Here is an 18,617-nt window from a genome sequence, read left to right as displayed (position 1 = left end):
AAATGCAAAAATTAGCCAGGCGTGGTGGTGTGTGCCTGTAATCCCAGCTACTTGGGAGGCTGAGGCAGGAGAATCACTTGAACCCAGGAGGCAGAGGTTGCAGCGAGCCGCGATTGTGCCACTGCACTCCAATCTGGGTGACAGAGCGAGACGTCGTCTAAAAAAAGGGGCAAACCCTGGGGAGACATCACCTGGGAAGGGGAAGAAGCAAACACTGATGTTGATTTTTTCCTGTTAAATTAATTTCTTCAAACAATGGCTCTTTCCTAAAAACCCCTCAAAATAAAAATAAAGCAAACTCAGACACACTTTTCTCTGCCACAAGGAAATGGTTCCTCAGCTGGAGATGGCCCCGGAACTGCTCCCCAGCAAGTTTGCTGAGCCTCCTTCGAAGCGTGTGGCTCCTGCCTCACAGAAGCCACTGCGTTATGAGTCCTGGGGCAGTTTCCAGGTCGCGACAGGTCACGAATGCCCGAATTGCCTTGGCTTTGTGGCTTCAGGATACAGGGAAAGGCAGTCAGTCTGTAGAGTTAGGGAAGCTTTGCCCAATCCCAGAGCCACCATCCACTGCCCGGACCAGTTCTGAGCCCAGTGTTAACATGTATAACATGGGATGTACCACCCTCACTCCCACAGGGCTCCTATAAAACCCCAAGGCAGTGCCTAGAGCCCTCACCTTTTGTACTGCAGCAAGTTCATAGCCAAGCCTGTTCTTTCCAGGTCCTGTATCCGCTGACATGGAGGCTGAACTCCCACCTCCTCAGGAAAGTCCCAGAGGCTCCATAAAACCTTCCCACCTATTTCCTCCTTGGTATTCCCAGACCTTGAGGCCAATGACAACTTCCTTTGACAGAGAGGGGAACTGAGGCTGGAGGCTGCTAGGTGACAGCAAGGTGACAGACAACTCCTGGGCTCAAGCAATCCTCTCACCTCAGCCTCCCAAAGTGCTGGGATCACAGGCATGAACCACCGCACCTGCCCACAAGTGCTTTTAATCACGTTTTCCACTATGTCCACTTGGAAGAACTCAGTGCACTGAGAAAAGACTGATGGATGCAGCCCACATTTAGTTCACACTCAGGGGTAACAGCAGGACCCAGGTGCTCTGACTCCAGCACTGGGTGATGCAGGAGGACAACCTCCCAAAACCCAGACCCCTTTGCCCCAGTAAAAAAAAAGTTCGTTGTAAAAAAACATGATCTCTCATGCATTTGTCTGTTCATTCCTAACCAATGCTCAGGGACAGCACCCAACACAGGCCAGGCTTTCTCCCACATGCTGGGATCAGAAGACTAAACAGACTGGAGAAAATGGATTAAACAAAGCAGAAAGAAAATGCCCCATAATCCTTCTTCCTAACAGTCTAGTACACACTTCCCCGGACTATTTAGTGCAGCTAACACATGCTAGATAGGAAACACATAACACTTTAATAATTGTTTTACTGCAGAAGTGTGAACATAATGTGTGTCTTAGCTCCCGCTGCCATAACAAAATACCACAGATGGCGCAGCTTAAACTATGCACATTTATTTCCCACAGTTCTGGAGGCTGGAAAGTCCCATATCAAGGTCCGGCTTGTCAGTTTCTGGGGAGGGCTCTCTTCCCGGCTGACAGACAGCTGCCTTCTTCCTGTATCCCCACGTGGCAGGGAGACCAAGATCTCTAGTGCCTCCTCCTCTGCTTATGACACAATCTGATTGGTCAGGGCTTCATCCTTACGATCTTATTTAACCTTCATCACCCCCTAAAGACCCTGTCTCCAGATACAGTCATACTGAGGGCTAGGACTTCGACATAAGAACCTGGGGGGATGTGAACAATTCAGTGCACTGTGCACACTGTTTTGTAACTGTTCTCTTGCTGAGTGTATCTGAGTCACGTTCTCTGCCAGGGCACATCCTCATTCCACCACTGCAGGGACGTTAGGTGTTTGGGCTTTTGCCAAATGTTCACCATCACAAAAAACACCACAGTGAACAACCACACAGACCTGCCGCTGAGCATCCAGGGTGGTCACTTCCTAGATACACGACTGCTGTGTTTTATGTTAGTGTTTTCTGAGAGACACTCTCAGGCTTGTTTCTCTGAGACTCTGCAGGTGGTACCTCTAAATCCAAAAACTCCAAATGTCCACCCGCTCCAGTCACATTGGAGGTGAGTGCCTGCTGGGATGTCATGCTGGTAAGAGCATGGCAAGTTCTGAGGGGCTTCCTGGAGGAGGTGACTTCCAAAAGGGAGAAGAGGCTGGCTGTACCCAGAGGGTCTGTGGGAGGTGACCCAGAGGTGGTGGAGGAGGAGAGAGCTCCTAGAGCCAGGATGAAGAGAGAAAGGCGGGGGTGGGGGACAACTGGTACATCTTGAAACAGAAATTCACATTTTTTCCTGAGAAGTATCACTGGTATAGAGAAGCACATTAAAGAGGAAGGAATAACATTATAAAGTAGGAATTGGAGCAGGTAACTTGATCCGGTTTAAAGTATGCACATGTGCTTTTCATCAAGTTTTTCCTTGTGTCTCTACCTGAAATAACTCAACCCACTATGAAAAGACTGATGGACGCATCCCACATTTACTTTACACTCAGAATACATACCTATTTTTCAAAACCAGTACCTCTTTATTTCAACTCCAGACCTAATGCCTAAGTAAGTGCCAACTTACAATGTATACTTCCTACTCCTGTCACCATTACAAACAGAACAAAGGCCCCGGAGCCACCACACAGCGGTTGGTCCTGAGTCTCATCTCCACTCAGGTCTCTCAACCTCAAGAGAAAGGCAGGCGACAGTTAATGTTGGCCAGGGTGGGGAGAAGGGTCGCAGCTTGCTATGGAAGGCGGAGCAATCATTTCTGTGGAGGACTGGAAGGGAAATACAAGTCAGCCTTGAAGAAAGCTTCCCCTCTCGTTGCCTGCTGTGGAGAAGGCTGAGCTCCTAACAGGGTACACAGCTCACTAAAGTGGAAAAATGCTCCTCCCTGGTGCCGCGGCGGCCACAGGCAAAACATGATCTATGTAAACAGCCCTTCACAATCCTTAGAAAACAAACAGGACACACACACGCACGGGATAAGTCACAGTCCAGATGGGAAGCACGCATACACACATCATGGACATGAACGCGTGCACACACACGCGCATGGGATGAATTGCAGCATAAATGGTAAGCACACACACATGCACACACAGGATAAATAGCCCAAATGGAAAGCATACACACATATACACGCAAACACACACACACGCACATGCACAGGATAAATTACAGTCCAAATGGGAAGCACACACATGCACGAGATAAATCAATGCCCAAATGGGAAGCACACGCACACACAAACACACACACAGGATATATCACAGTCCAAATGGGAAGCATGCGCGCGCACACACACACACACACACACATACACACACACGAAAAGTCGCAGTCCAAATGGGAAGCTCATACGTGCACACTCACCCAACACACATGCATGAAATAAATCGCAGTCCAAATGGGAAGCTCACACACACACACACAAGATAATCACAGTCCAAATGGGAAGCATGCGCGCACACACACACACACACACATACACACACACGAAAAGTCGCAGTCCAAATGGGAAGCTCATACGTGCACACTCACCCAACACACATGCATGAAATAAATCGCAGTCCAAATGGGAAGCTCACACACACACACACAAGATAATCACAGTCCAAATGGGAAGCGTGTGTGCGCGCGCGCGCGCGCGCGCGCGCAATCACACACACACACACAGAGGCATGGGATAATTATGGTCCAGCAAGATCATATATTGCCTTAGACAAGAAACTTTTTCTGTGCTTGATTCTTCCAGATACAGCTGTGGTTTGCTCCTAAGACCAACCCAGCACACGTGAGCTGGGGAGACCTGGATTGCATCCGCATGTCTGTCCCAGTGGAGATATCACTGGAAACACTGCAGTGATCTCTATAAAAATCTCAACCACCAGCTCCCGGTAGGGTCAGTGCTGCACTCTAGGAAGAGAACGGGTCTGACTCCTGAAGGAGATGCCTCTGGGTCCAGGCTTTGTAAACCTGGGCCTTCCAGCCAGACTCCTCCGAGCTCCGTGTTCGCTGTTGCTGGGCTGAGGGGAGCCCCACTCCTTCACTGCCGACTCCTGCTCCTGGCTGCACCTGCCCTTGCAACAGCGTCTCCTCTCAAGAAAGGGAGAATCCAGGCCGGGGCGGCGGCTCATGCCTGTCATCCCAGCACTTTGGGAGGCCGAGACGGGCGGATCACGAGGTCAGGAGATCGAGACCATCCTGGCTAACACGGTGAAACCCCGTCTCTACTAAAAATACAAAAAACTAGCCGGGCAAGGTGGCGGGCGCCTGTAGTCCCAGCTACGCAGGAGGCTGAGGCAGGAGAATGGCGTAAACCCGGGAGGCGGAGCTTGCAGTGAGCTGAGATCTGGCCACTGCACTCCAGCCTGGGTGACAGAGCGAGACTCCGTCTCAAAAAAAAAAAAAAAAAAGAAAGAGAGAATCCTTCAGCCTTCGGTGCCTAAATGCTGAGAACCCATAAAGAGGAGCATCCCTGGAGAATCCCAGCTTGCAGCCATCCTCCCTTAAGCCCATTTCCAGTGTCCAACCTGGCTTTTTGGTCATTTTTGCTTTAGGAATGCCTCCGACCACAGCACTTTGGTAAAACCATGTCCTAGCCCCCCGTCTCCCTAGCAATGCCGGCTCTCACCCCAGATGGTTCCTGCCAGGATGGGAGGGTGGAGCTCACAGAGTTTGAAGGAGTGCCACCTTCACACGGCACAAGCGTCTTTACAGAACACACGAGGCAGAAAACAGATGTCCACAAATCGGGGCAGATGGACACATGCCGACAGCATGGCAAGGTCCCCTCTCTTTGCCCTGCCCCATCACTTCCTGCCATGTGTAGGAGCAGGTCCACCCAAAACAGCATGAAGGTTTCAAGCCAGTGGCTCCTCTTCTGGGGAGGGAGTGAGGAAGGAAGAGCAGGAGACAGGCAGAAGAACTCACTGGGCAGGTGGCGTCCTGCAGGGAGACAGAGAACAACACGCCAGAGCCCAGAGAGAGCACTAACCACCACCGACAATTTCCCATTTCACACATTTTTTCTGAGGCCATGAAGAGGAGGCGCCTGTCACAAAGCACCAGTGGGAACTCACTGCCCCCCCGACTTCCCGACGCATCAGCTGCTGAGCACCAGAAGCCAGCCCAGTGCCCACAGCCAAGCCCACATGCTGTGGACCACAGCGCCTTCACAGGAAGGGCCTGAGGGCTGGCTGCAGCCATTTTTTTGTTTTGTTTTCAAACTGGAGGGGAACATTTTTCCTTGGTAAACCCCCTGGCGCTGAAATCACTCAGGTGAGCCTCGGTGAAGAAGCCTCAGACTTCTTCAGGGTCCAGGAAGGATGAGCTCATCCCTGGAAGCCGGGCTCACATGCCCCAGACTGCAGCAACATGCCCTTCCACCCACGCCCGCTCCCTTGCCAGGGCGAGTCCTGCCTTCAGCAGGTCATTGGTCCCCAAATCCACCATAGAAGGCCAACAGGACAGGGGAGTCCCCCGTGACATGCCACTGCACCCCCCCCCCCCACTCAGGAGGCTTGCTTTAGGGTCCCCTGCTGCCTGGGCCCACGTTACATCAGCTGTTCCATGCCAAGACTTGCAGAGCCAAGAGGGGAGGTGCAGGCAAGCTGTCAGGAGCACTGGTTTCTCAATGGTGTGGTCTCGCTGCCACCCCTGGCCGCTGCAGCGACTTCACCTCCTCCTCTGGTGACAAGCACAGTGGCGGATGCCCATGCCATGGGTTCCATGCATGGCGGTCACCATCACCATACGAAGTCCAAGAGCAAGAACTCTGCCAAGACACTATTACTATCAAAAGCAAATGGTTTGGGTAGTGCAAAATCCAGAATGGTCCTGAAGTTTATATTTTGGTTAGGAATGCAATGGTCAAAGAACCGAAGCCACATGAAGGCGCCGTGAGCTGCCTGGCCCATCTCAGGGGCACCCGGCTGCTGGGAGCTATGCTGCAGCTGGTCTTGCCTCTGTCTAGGGAGGCAGAGCCTGACGGGAACGCCCCATTGTGCCTCAGAACGAAAGTTCAGTGGTCTGCAGAGAGGAGAGGAAAGGGGAAGCTGAATGTCCTGTGGAAAAGTGGCACAGAGGCCTGGCTGGGTGAACCAGGGCCTGGGAAGGGAATGGCCACTGGTGCGTCAGCTGCTCACCTGGGCCTGGGTGTCCGGGTCCTGAGCTGACTCCGGGTGATACTCCCTCAGCAGCCCAGGTGGCAGAGGGGGCAAGGAGTGCCTGCTACCCGAGGCCTCTGCTTGGGAAGTTCCTGGCAGGAGAGCCAGGCGGGGCGTGGGCAGCCACAGCTGGGGCCGGCAGGTGAGGACACGTAGCTGGGAGGGGCGTACCTGGGAATGCAGTACTGAGCTCTTCCTGGGACTGTGGCCTCGCTGAGGCTCCCAGGCTACATGGAGGAGGCTCTGCTCCATGGTGTGCACCCCCCAGGCATCACGGGGGCCCTCCCAGGACCAACCCAGACAGTGTCAGGGGTCCTTGTTTTCTGCGGGCTGGGGCACATGGTGGCCTCTAGGTGTTTTCAGAACGGCAATCACATTCTCAAGCTTAACTGTCTCTATGGCACTGCGAATGGCAGGGCTGCTCGCTACTCCCTGGAGGAAGTGAGCCTGACCCCCTGTTCCCGCCAGTGAGCTTGGCATAGGCACCACATGCTCTTGGGTCCCCCTCATAAAGCTTTGTCGGGGAGCAGACGTCCACCTGCAGGCCCAGCCCCTCCTCATCACAACAGAGTCCACCACAGGGGACAGTCACAACTTAGCCCCATGGTTCTGCCCCCAGCAGACCTGTGGTGATGTCTGGAGACATTCTAGTTAGCACAAGTCGGGGGGACGCTCCTGGTATCTAGATGGCAGAGGCCAGGCGCACCGATAGCTCTCCATGTGCAGATGCTCCACAGCAAAGAAACGTCCAGCCCAGAACGTCAGCAGTGCTGAGGGTAAGAATCCTGGCCTCACACGCACGTTTCCAGCGGGTTGGAAGGCGGCTCCTGCAGTGAGGCTGTTCGAAGGCCTGAATCTCATATGCGATCTCGACATTAGAACATGGGCTGCGACTGGAGAAGCAGCCTTGCAGGGGTGAGACAGGAAGGGGCGCCACCCTGAAGGCTCAGTCTGTGTGGCAACGACACCCACTGACAAGCCCTGCGTACCCTGACACAGACTGGTGTGTCCACCAAGCATGCCAGCGACCCCAGGTCACACGCCCCTGGGGGATAGGAGAGGTGGTGTCTGTCCCCTCGTCCCTCAGCCAAGTCAGCTGATGTCCCCAGCTGGGATGTCTGTGGAAGCTGTGGTCCTGATGCCACACATGCCAAGGCAGGCATCATGCTCTGGGCGCTGGGGGACCCAGTGTGCTTGGGTGCATTAAACACCCAGGCCACCAGGGACATGGTGACATGCCACTGTGAGCCCCCAAGAAGGCCTCATCTCCTCACAGCACTGCGGCCAGCTGTAACAGACAGGTCTCAAAGGGAGGGAGCAACCCTACATCTCTAATTCCAAAGCCCGGTAGGCATGCCCTTCCCCAAACTCAGCAGATCAGATCTGCCTCCCCTCCCCAACAAGGAGGGTCTCCTCCCCAGTCTCCCTCACCAGCAACTGTGCCCCTGCCTCCTGCTCAGGGAAGAGCTTCTCTCTGCTGCCAACCTGGAACCTGGCCCTTCCCCTCCTTCCTGGCTGGGAGCTGCTTCCAGCTCCTGGTCTTCCTGATGGGCGTCGGCTCCCCTTTCCTCATGTCCTCTCCCCCTGCACAGAGCATGTGTGGGGACAGGCAGCTGGATGAAGCACCTCAGAAATCCACTGCCCAAGGCTGCCCGGTAGACCTGTCCCTGGGAGGGAAGCAGCCTGGCCCCACTGATAGAACCTGCATTTCAATCAGACCCAGGGCTGCAGCGCACAACACATTTCCAGTGGAGAAGCCCTTTGCAGAGTTCAGAGCTCTGGCACGCCTCATGTTCAACTTCTCATCTTGCCACCTGCTTTTGTTATGCGAGAAACTGAGGCAGAAAGCAGGGAAGCAACACAGCTGGGTAGGGCCCAGCAGGGCCTCACCCCAAGCTCCCCAGCTGCTCACCCACAGTGCTCTGGGCCCCTCCCACTTCTACAACTGCGACCTGTTTTTGACCTTGAACTTCTGTCTCCCACTCCCAAAATGCCTGTGACCAACTGGCCTGCCTTTGATGAGATGCTCAGAGGAACAGCAGCCACTTGCCCACTGGTCCCCAGCCCTCCCTGAAGGGTGGCAACTGATGCCTGCGTATATGAAGGCAGCTCCTGCCCCCAGTATCCACAAGGAGGGATAAACTCTCACATAGACAGTGAGGGTGTGACAGGCCCCGAAGAACAGGTTCTGTGTCCACTTTAGATGCTGGAACTACACTTAAAGAGCGGCCAGCTTTTACAGATACAAAAATAAGTTTGCCTTTGCTTGTTATTGCCAAGGAAGCCATCTTCCCCTGCTTTGACCCCTCAACTGCGAATGCATTTCCTAGAACATCTGAAAAATGTACACTGAAAATCAAGTCACACTTTAAGCTAATGTTTTTGGCCAATTTGTTCTGAGGAACACATACAAAACTGCATAAAAATAACCTCCACGGGGAAAAAAGGTGCAAATCCAACAGACACCCTTTCCAATCACCTAGACGTCACCTGGGTGTTGAAAACCACCTTGGGCCCAAATCCATCTGCACCATCAATTCTCTTGTGTCAGGTGCATCCACGGGGCTTACCAAAGCTGCTTTATTCTTTTAAAAATGACAACTTACTATTTTGGGCAGGACAAATGTTCCCGGAGAACTTTTAAATCTGATGTTATAGTTTTATTTCTTAGTTCTAGGCACAGGGCTAGCCGTTTGGCTGAAGCTGTGTGTGCCACACTGCAGGCCCCACACCATGCAGCCAGACGCCCCTCCCAGCCCTCCTTCCTCCTGACGTGGCTCCCAGTGGAATGAGATGGCCGGGGTCTCACGAGGGGCCAGCTGGACGGGCCGTCCATTCACTACGATAGCATGCCGACAACGGGGGCACAGAGAAGTCCCCCTTTCGAACAAGATTTGAGCTGAAGAGTCAGGTTCCTGGTTGCAGGGCTCCGTCATCTGCAGGAAAATTAGTGAAGAAGTGGAGGGCCTTGCGATGTGAAAGGGTGAGAGAGAAAAAGCCGGAGAGAAGATTTCTGCAAAACAAGCCACAGATGGGCATGGAGAAGAGCAAAGCCACACACGGGCAGAGTGGAAAATTACGCTGATCTTCCCAGTGTCTCTAAAACAACAACCAAAAGACAAAGAAACCACCAGCATCTGTCTTCTTCCTTTCCAGCCAGACAACTCTCCCTGGCCCTAATGGGTTTCAGGCAGAGATGACTTCCTGAGGGCAGCGCCAGTCAGAATGGGTGGAGCAGGCCCCGGAGTTTCTAATGGCCCCAGCTGAGTCCCCCATGGCTCAGCGCGTGATCCTGCCGGTGGTACACACAGCCCCAGCTTGAGCACTGTGCAGCCGTTCTCTCTCCAAGTACTCTCTGCCCAGGAGCCCACTTCATCCTGCTTCATCAGTCTCTGAAGCTGAGAGAACCCCCTTGTTTGTTTCTGCAGACATTCCTTTGGCTTCAGCACTCACCGCTCCCCAGACCACAAAGGTGTATGGACTTTTAGCAAAACCAGTCATAATGATTTTTCTATATCAAAACCAGCCCTAACAATTTTTATACAACTTTTAAATAAAAACAAATGGAAAATACAATACATAAGTCATCTAAATAAAGCTGTGGTGTAAAGTTTAAATTCCCCAAGTCAGAAGTCAATTGGATGTCCCTGTCTGAGCTGAGAGCACATGACATGCAAGGAAACCACACGGACAACCCCACACTATAATTCCAGTGTCCTGTGTGCCGTGATGACCACACTGTGAGAAGCATTTTAACTCTTGCTTTTACAAACTTTCTTTTTACACACATGTTAGCGGTCAAAGAACTCTGTTTTTCTTGGTCCTTTTTATTGTCCAAACCAGAGGAAACTGAGAACCCACCCCAATGCATTTGCCTCTGATGTGAGAAAGAAACACTAGGACTTCAACCAGATGAGGGGCAATTTGTGAAAACCCACAGCTAAGATCACATTCCATGCTGAACACTGGGCTCATCCCCCTAAGGTCAGGAACAAGATGAGGGTGTCCGCTCTTATCCCTTTTAGCCACTGATGGTCATACGGCAACTCTCTGTTGAAGCCCCTGAGGAACTGCCGGGCTGCAGTGAATCCACGTGGTCTCACAGAAACTTGCACGTGAGCATCATTCACTGTGGCCAAAAGGTGGGAACAACCCCGATGTCCATCAACTGATGAACGATGAACACAGTGTGACCTGTCCATACAGTGGGATCTCAGCCACAGCAGGAGCAAGGCGCTGAAACAGGCCATGACACGGATGAGCCACACCACGGATGATCCCATGGACGTGCCACTAAAGCACCATCACGCTGAGTGACAGAAGCCAGGCACCCAGACCACGCACCGTATGGTTCCTTTCATGTGACATTTCCAGAACAGGGAATCCAGAGAGACAGAAGCAGGTTCGAGGTCCCAGGGGCTGGGGGCTGGGGGCTGGGGGGAGACCACTTAACAGGCACCGAGACTTCTTTTTGGGGTGATGAAAATGTTCTAAAACTGACCATGGCATTGGCTGCACAACTCTGTGAACAGACCAAAAACACTGGATCGGACAACTTAAATGGCTGGACGCTGAACTAGGTCTCAATAAAGCTAAAAACTAAGGTGGCTCCTTCCAGCTTTGTGGGAACCTAACTGCTAGTCCCACAAACTTGCCCTCCTAGTTGCTGCAACCTTGAATGCCTTTTAAGAAAGAGAGATTTGTGAGAGAGCCTAACCTTTTCTCTACTTTTAATCTACTCTCCTTTACCAAATTGGACTAAAATCGACGTTAATGAATTGCCATCTGAAAGTTTGTACCTTTCCCATACAATCTAAGGGGAGTTACCAGCTCGCTCCTTGCTCTATCCTGGGTGCCTTCGCATATTCTGTTTTTTAACAGGGTCACCTTTTACCCATTTCCCAGGGTGAGGGCCTCACCAGCGCAGGGGACAGGTTGCCACCAGGGGGCAACCAACGGCTGCACCGGCTGGTCTGGACCACAACAGGGACAGTGCCCGGAGAGCCATGGCCTGGGAAGCCTGTACTGCATGCAGACACAGGGACGGTGTCACGCACCACAGTGAACTGACTGATGATGCATTTCTTCACAGATTGGCCGGACATTTTTGTTCTTTTTTCTTCTGACAACTTTGGATTGCTTCCATTTTTCTTACAAACATGGAGCTTTCCTGTCATTCCAGACCGTTCTGCCCTGGTTTCTGTGCAGCACCTCACGGCCTTGCAGAGTTGGAGCAGCACTCGGAGCATGTCTGCCTATCCCACATCTGCCTGTATTTTCAGCCCAAGGCAAGACAGAAGGAAGAGTGACAAGAAGAGCCGATGAACCGCCACAGCTGCGGACACTGCATCGCACGGGCCTTGCCTCTAGGTGCCCTCGGTGATTTGCCAAAGGTGCTTCATTAACTCTGACAGCACCTTCATCAGATAGAAACTAAGATGAAAATAAACCAGGAGAAATTAAGGCAGCACAGTTAGAACGGACTCAAGTCTGGAACAGACTATCAGTAAAAAAAGATCAGTCTTTTGGTCCCTCTGAATCCACAGTTTCAGGAAAGTTCTGTCACCCTGGCAGCTCTGAGAGCCACCGTCTTCAGGCCTGAGCCTCCACCAGTTCCTGCTCCCAAGTGTCCACTCAGCCTGCTGACCACACGATTTTGCCTCCCCATCCTGCATCGCTGTGGACACGAGGCCTCTTTCCACATGGAGACACGTCTAAGTGGCAGCAGCCGTGCCCCAACTGCCACCGAACAGCTAAGGAGACACCAAGATCTAATGAGATGACAACCCGTCTGCTGGAGCAGCGGAAAGAGGTGAAAGCCACTGGTGGGAACATCAAAGCTGAAAAGATAAAACCAGATGACTCTGCCAGGCTCATCCCCAGATGAGCCTCAGCTTGACTGTGTGGTGAGAGGCTCCCAGCGGGAACCAGCAGAGCGCTGATGATGGGTGGAGCTCAGACGGTGCCTTAGCCTGCCGATGTGCTAGGCAACCCCCTTTATCCTCCAGGGTTTGCCTTGGGCTGTAGTCCAGCCACTCAAGGGTAACTGCTCTGAGATGTTGTTAGAAAATCATGTAGTCTACAACCAACCTAAACGTCTTGTACTCTCTAGGTTCTCAGCCTGGGTATTTTCCAGCACAACACTGCACACTAACCTGGGAGAGCAGAATCTGGTAAGTGTGATGTGCCCTGCTGGGAAGAGTGGGTCATTCCCTTGGGCATACAGGTGGCGCACTCACAGAGTCTCTCACATACCCTCAGAAGGTGATTTAGTGTTTTTTTAAGAGGCTAAGTCTTGCTCTGTTGCCCAGGCTAGATGTGAACTCCTGGGCTCAAGCCATCCTCCTGCCTCAGCCTTCTGAGTAGCTGGGACTACAGGCATGCACCACCACACTCGCCTAATTTTTAATGTATTAAAACAAGTAATTTAAAAAGTAGTATTAATGAAATTAACTTTTGCTGTCTTTCCTATCTAGTTAAATTTGGAGCCAGCACTACCTGAATGTCACACGACCTAGATGAAATTATTCTAGGCACATGACCAGCAGCCCTGGAACACAAGGGACACACACATGCTCCCACACCCACATACACATGCACCCTCACAGACACATACAGCCTCACACATGCATGCACCGTCACGCACACACCCTCGCACACGCATGCACCCACACGCAGCATACACCCTCACATGCATACACCCTCATACATGTTAGCACACCCTCACACACACACTGTCACACACATGCATACACCCTCACACACGCATACACCCTCACACGCATACACCCTCACATGCTCACACACCCTCACACATGCACACACCCTCACACACATGCATACACCCTCACACACACATGCACCCACATGCTCACACACGCATACACCCTCACAGGCATACACCCTCACACACACATGCACCCTCACATGCACATACACCCTCACACACACATCACACACACGTATACACTCACACACGCATGCACCCACATGCTCACACACGCATACACCCTCACACATGCATACACCTCACATGCATACACCCTCACACACGCATGCACCCTCACATGCATACACACCCTCACACACTCATGCACCCTCACATGCACATACACCCTCACCCACACACCCACACACGCATACACCCTCACACATGCACACACCCTCACATGCATACACCCTCACACATGCATACACCCTCACACATATACCCTCACACATGCATGTACCCTCACATGCTCACACACCCTCACACATGCATACACCCTCACACACACATCCTCACACACGCATATACCCTCACACACACATGCACCCTCACATGCTCACACACACCCTCACACATGCATACACAATCACACACACATACACCCTCACACACACATACACGCATGCACCCTCACACATGCATGTACCCTCATACATGCATATCCTCTCATACATACACCCTCACGCATGCTTGCACTCTTACACACGCATACACCCTCACACACTCACACGTGCATACACCTCAACACGCATGCACCCTCACACGTGCACATACACACATTCCTATGCACACACCCAAGTGCACACATGCACTCATAGCTGCTGCTCTCGTGGTGATAACTGAGGGCTACAATCACACGTGATATGCAAAGTGCTAATCAACATTTCGTCTGTAGCTGCTATTCCTCCAGTTTTAAAAGTAACATAAAATTTTACCCTCGGCCCCTGAAATCTGCCTGCTAACCAGTATCTTCTCATCTTTTCTGGTCTTCAGAACCACCTTAAGAAATCAAGGAAGTGGCCGGGAGCGGTGGCTCAAGCCTGTAATCCCAGCACTTTGGGAGGCCGAGACGGGCGGATCACTGAGGTCAGGAGATCGAGACCACCCTGGCTAACACGGTGAAACCCCGTCTCTACTAAAAATACAAAAACTAGCCGGGCGAGGTGGCGGGCGCCTGTAGTCCCAGCTACTCGGGAGGCTGAGGCAGGAGAATGGCGTGAACCCGGGAGGCGGAGCTTGCAGTGAGCTGAGATCCGGCCACTGCACTCCAGCCTGGGCGACAGACGGAGACTCCGCCTCAAAAAAAAAAAAAAAAAAGAAAGAAAGAAAGAAAGAAAGAAATCAAGGAAGAATCCGCTAAGGGTTACTCTGATGGCCTGACACCAGTAGGGCTGCCTGCTCCAACCTGTTCTCTGGCCCTGGAAGGTCCATGTCCTGCTCTGCCTGGCTGAGGGGATGGCGCACACGGGTGGGTGCTGTCAGGTTCTGCACAGCCACAGCTGACTCCCTCCTGGTGAGAAATGTACTTGGAACACTGGGCTTAACTGTTTCTCACATTTTGCTTCAGAGTGGACACAGCTGTGTCCCTCAGGCTAGCTATGAGGCGTGTGTGTGAGAAGGGTTCTACCCACCATGGACACGCATAACCACCACGAGCTTCAGCAACGGGGACACGCAGCATCCTCAAAGCAGCCCTCGGTGTGGCTGGGCTGCTCCAGTTAGATTTAGTTGTGAATCACCACAATTCAGGCATTGTGGGTCACCGGGAACAAAGGAGACCCTCGCCCCTTCCCTCTTGGTGTGTATGGGCCCCCCATCCACCTCCTGGCTCCCCTATGCTGTACCCATAGCACCTACTGTGGGAGCGGCACCTGTCTTCCCTTGTAGGCTCCACCCCGGCCCAGGGATGACCACTGCTGACCTGCAAGATGCTTTGCAGGGTCAGGCACAGTTCTGAGAGATTGCTACATAAGCTCTGAGAAACGCATCATTAGGCGACTGGTCGTCATGCAAACATCCTCAAGTGCACTCACGCACCCTGGAGGGTGCAGCTCACGATGCCCAGGCCATGTGGAGAAGCCCACTGCTCTCCACGTGTCAGGCAGCCCGGGCCGGGCTTTCCCATAGCACACCCACACAGCGTGTTACTGTGCTGAATACACTAGGCAACCGTGACACAATGGTGAGTATCTGGGTATCTAAATACTTCTAAACATACATAAGGTGCAGAAAAAATAAAATCGTATGGGACCTGCTGCTGCATACGTGCTTCACCATTGACTGAAATGTTACGTGATGCATGACTGTGCTCAATATTAGAAGTGAGATGCCTCGGACACAGTAATATCCCTCTCATTTTACAGTATTTCTATCCCTCCTCAGTCTCTGCTACAGTTTAATTAGATACAACTTTGTTTAATCATGTGACCCTTCTTGGCCTCTCCCTAAGGCCCTGGAGGTGGCCTGATCTCACTGCCTGTGTTAGGGACTCAGCTCAGATTCAAAGACTGAACCTACATGGGTGTCTTGGGGAACAGAGACTTGGATTCCAGTGCTGGCGTCTCTTCCAACAAGAATACTTTCTCGAGGGCACAGATGCAGTTCCAAGGGCCTAGGCACCTCCTCACAGTGCCTTCCACCTGCAATTCCCGTCCGGGGCAGCAGAAGTTGCCCTGCCCCAAGTTCTGATGGCCCAAAACCTGGCAGGACCCTCCCAGTACAGGTGCTTGAACCCAACTGTGCCAGCACAACCATCCCAGCCCTCCTCGGATGCCCAGTTCGCCAGAGGAAGGGTCTCTCCGTTTCCCCACCTATTGCCCTTGAGTTTTTATGATGAAGGAAAAAGAACGGAAGCATGGGCCCCTAATTTCCTACACAGATGCAGGGCACAGTTCACATGCCTCCCAGAGGTCTACATCTCAGAAGATGGGCCGCTCTCAGCCAGTTGCCCTGACCTGGGATGGCCGGGGTAGAGCAAGTGACAGGCACGTGGGAGAGACCAGCCCACAAGATGGGCTTGCGGGGAAGTCAGGCGGGTGCCATCCCTGCCGTTTCCCCAAGTTCGTGAGGGAGGTGTGGACCTGCGGGGGCATCTGAACACAAGAGTGACGTCGGGCGTGAGTGCGGACGTGAGAAGAATAGCTCATCCCATCCGAGGCAGCAAGGCAGGCGCTGCCCGGCCCGGGCTGCCTGACACGCGCTGGGGCAGAGAACCCAGTTCCAGGGGCTGCCCACGTCTCACTTCCACCCCAGATCTGGCTTCATGGCCTGGTTGTGATTCACCCTGTATTTATACAACACTACAACTGTAATCGAAACAACCAAAAATAGCCGTTGGCAGAAAAGCCCATATTTAGAGCAGACCTCCTTCAGCAATTCCCATGGCCAGCATTCAAGGCCAAATTTTGCCAACACATCAAACCAACTGTTTTCTTCTTTCTTTTCAAAGGAGATCCCAGAAGCGCAACAAAGAGGCCTGGGGCATGTCAACATGGTCCTCATTGGACTGGTCACTGGTCCCTTCCTAACTCAACAAAGGGCCACTGCCCCACCCCAGCTGTGGGACTGTATCTCTGGATGATAAGCTGAGTCCAACACAAACACAACGGTAAGCCTTTCTAGCAGAGGGTACTAGGCGTTGCTCCTGGGACTCCTCAAGGGACCAGCACGAAATACCAATGGGCAAAGCACCCTTTTTCCTCTGAGTCTACCACGAGGACTGCTAACTCCAGATGTCTTCTCTTACCCACTGACACCACGTCAGGGGCCCACCAGGCCAGGCAGGTCACCCTAGCCCCACAGTCCTCCCTGCCTGGCGCACAGACCCTCTGGACAAAAACAGCTTCAAGCGCGTCCCCTGGGAGTCCCCCGTCCGTCGCTGGGGCTGTTCTTTCATTTCCCACATGAGACCAGACCTCTCCTTCCAGAAAGCAGGTCAAGCACCAAGCAGAACTCGATCAGTTTTTAAACACCTAGATAGAGGCTCAAAGGCAAATGAAATACTGCTGTCAGAAGAATTTTTAAACAGCTGGTTTGAGACATCATGTGGGATGTGATTTATCTGCCAAAGAGCTTATTCTCTTAAAGTGTACAATTCAATGTTTTTTTTAGTATATTCAGGGTTGTGCAACCACCACCACTGCCTAATTCTGGAACATTTCCTCACCACCCCCCAAAAAAACCCCAAACCCATTAGTCACTCCCCATCCCAAGGATATAACTTTCAATAGGTTCACAGATTATTCCAGAGTCTATTCGTGCAACTTACAAGCAAAAGTGAGCACAGATTCTTATTCTCTCCTTGTATTGTAAGGGTCACGTATCATATACACCATTCTGCCCTATGTTTTCTGCTTAATATCTTCAAGAGCCTGGATTTTAAAAAAGAAACGACCCACCACCTTCCGGCCATTTCTAAGAAGCCATCCAGTGCACCGGCCATCATCCAGGCTCAGGGGAATGAACCCACAGGAGGCCAGGGGAGGGTCCTGAGGGCAGAGCCTCCTCGGATGGGCAAACTCTGGCAGGCCTGAGAGGGCTACTGCGTTACACTGCCTCTCGTCCAGAGTCTGTTCCCAGTGGGCGCTCTGCAGTCCAAGGAGGTGTCCCTTTAGGTCTCTGACGTGTATAATGGGCCTGATGTGCACAGGCCCATGATTCTACCCGTGACCGCCTGAGCACACAGCTGCTTCTCCACCTGTAAGTCCAGCGGTGGGGGGGAGGCACAGAAGCAGGCCCAGACACGGATCCTGGTCTGTCATCTGATGGCCACACGGCTCTGAAATGTCACACAGCCTCTCCAGGATTCAGTTTTGGCCTATACAAAAACGGCAGCCACTCCTGCCTCTGAGAGGAGGCATTAGAGACCATGGATTGGAGGAGTGGAGGGCAGGTGGGCAGCACTGGTAGAAGGTGGGCTTAGGAGGCCTATGGAGAGAACATCTCTGAAGAACTCCTCTGCGAGGCCCTGCAGCCCTCGGGACTCTTTCTTGGTCTCCAGGCAACAAACAAAACCACCATCCATGAGCAGGAAACAGAGCTCATTAAATCCCAGCCTGAAACAACAGACCCAGGACCTATTCACTCAAATTCTCCACGAAATGTGCAGGGTTTCTGCATCTCCCTCACCTACAGCCCTGGAAATGGCCCACCAGGGCCAGACATTCTGGAGGCCCCATTATACGCCTCTCATCCAACAGGAAAACAACGGTGGCCATCCAGGGTGTGAGAATTCACTGGCTCCATAACACCGGGGGGATGAGTATCTTAACAGTAACAAAGGGTAAAACAGAAGTAATTTTAATTTCAGAAGTGCCTGGCAACAGGCAGGAAGGTCAGTGAAGGCTTATTTAAGGGTTTCATCAGCATATTCCAGGTAACTCTAGAGGATCCAGAGCTGAGCACTTGTTAACCTCAAACTGGCCACCTCCCTAGGACCTGCAGAAGAAAACGTCAGAGCAGCTGGAGCTGCCCAGATGCGTGGCCACAGCCCAGGCCTGGCAGAGCTACAGGAGGCGATGTCTTTGTAAAATTCTCATCTTTCTTTCTTTCCTCCTCTCTGTATGGTTCTTTGGGCTTTACCAACCTAGAGGA

The 18,617-nt window shown here is 52.4% G+C and overlaps 1 protein-coding gene and 1 long non-coding RNA gene across 2 annotated transcripts in view; one reads left to right on the top strand and one right to left on the bottom strand.

The window, feature by feature from the left end:
* The window catches only part of LOC115895517, a 30,810-nt gene extending 26,619 nt beyond the window's left edge, over positions 1-4,191 (top strand). The window contains exons 2-3 of the long non-coding RNA XR_004055718.1: positions 2,102-2,157; positions 3,844-4,191. This is a non-coding gene — a long non-coding RNA (uncharacterized LOC115895517). The remainder of the gene's footprint in view (positions 1-2,101; positions 2,158-3,843) is intronic.
* PARD6G (par-6 family cell polarity regulator gamma) overlaps positions 1-18,617 on the bottom strand; it is a 94,147-nt gene that overhangs the window by 16,814 nt on the left and 58,716 nt on the right. The window lies entirely within an intron of this gene.

Source organism: Rhinopithecus roxellana, chromosome 21 (genome assembly GCF_007565055.1).
Source record: "Rhinopithecus roxellana isolate Shanxi Qingling chromosome 21, ASM756505v1, whole genome shotgun sequence".
In the NCBI taxonomy this organism is placed as follows: domain Eukaryota; kingdom Metazoa; phylum Chordata; class Mammalia; order Primates; family Cercopithecidae; genus Rhinopithecus; species Rhinopithecus roxellana.
Note: the sequence above shows the minus strand (reverse complement) of the source record. Positions and strands in the feature narration are given on the sequence as shown.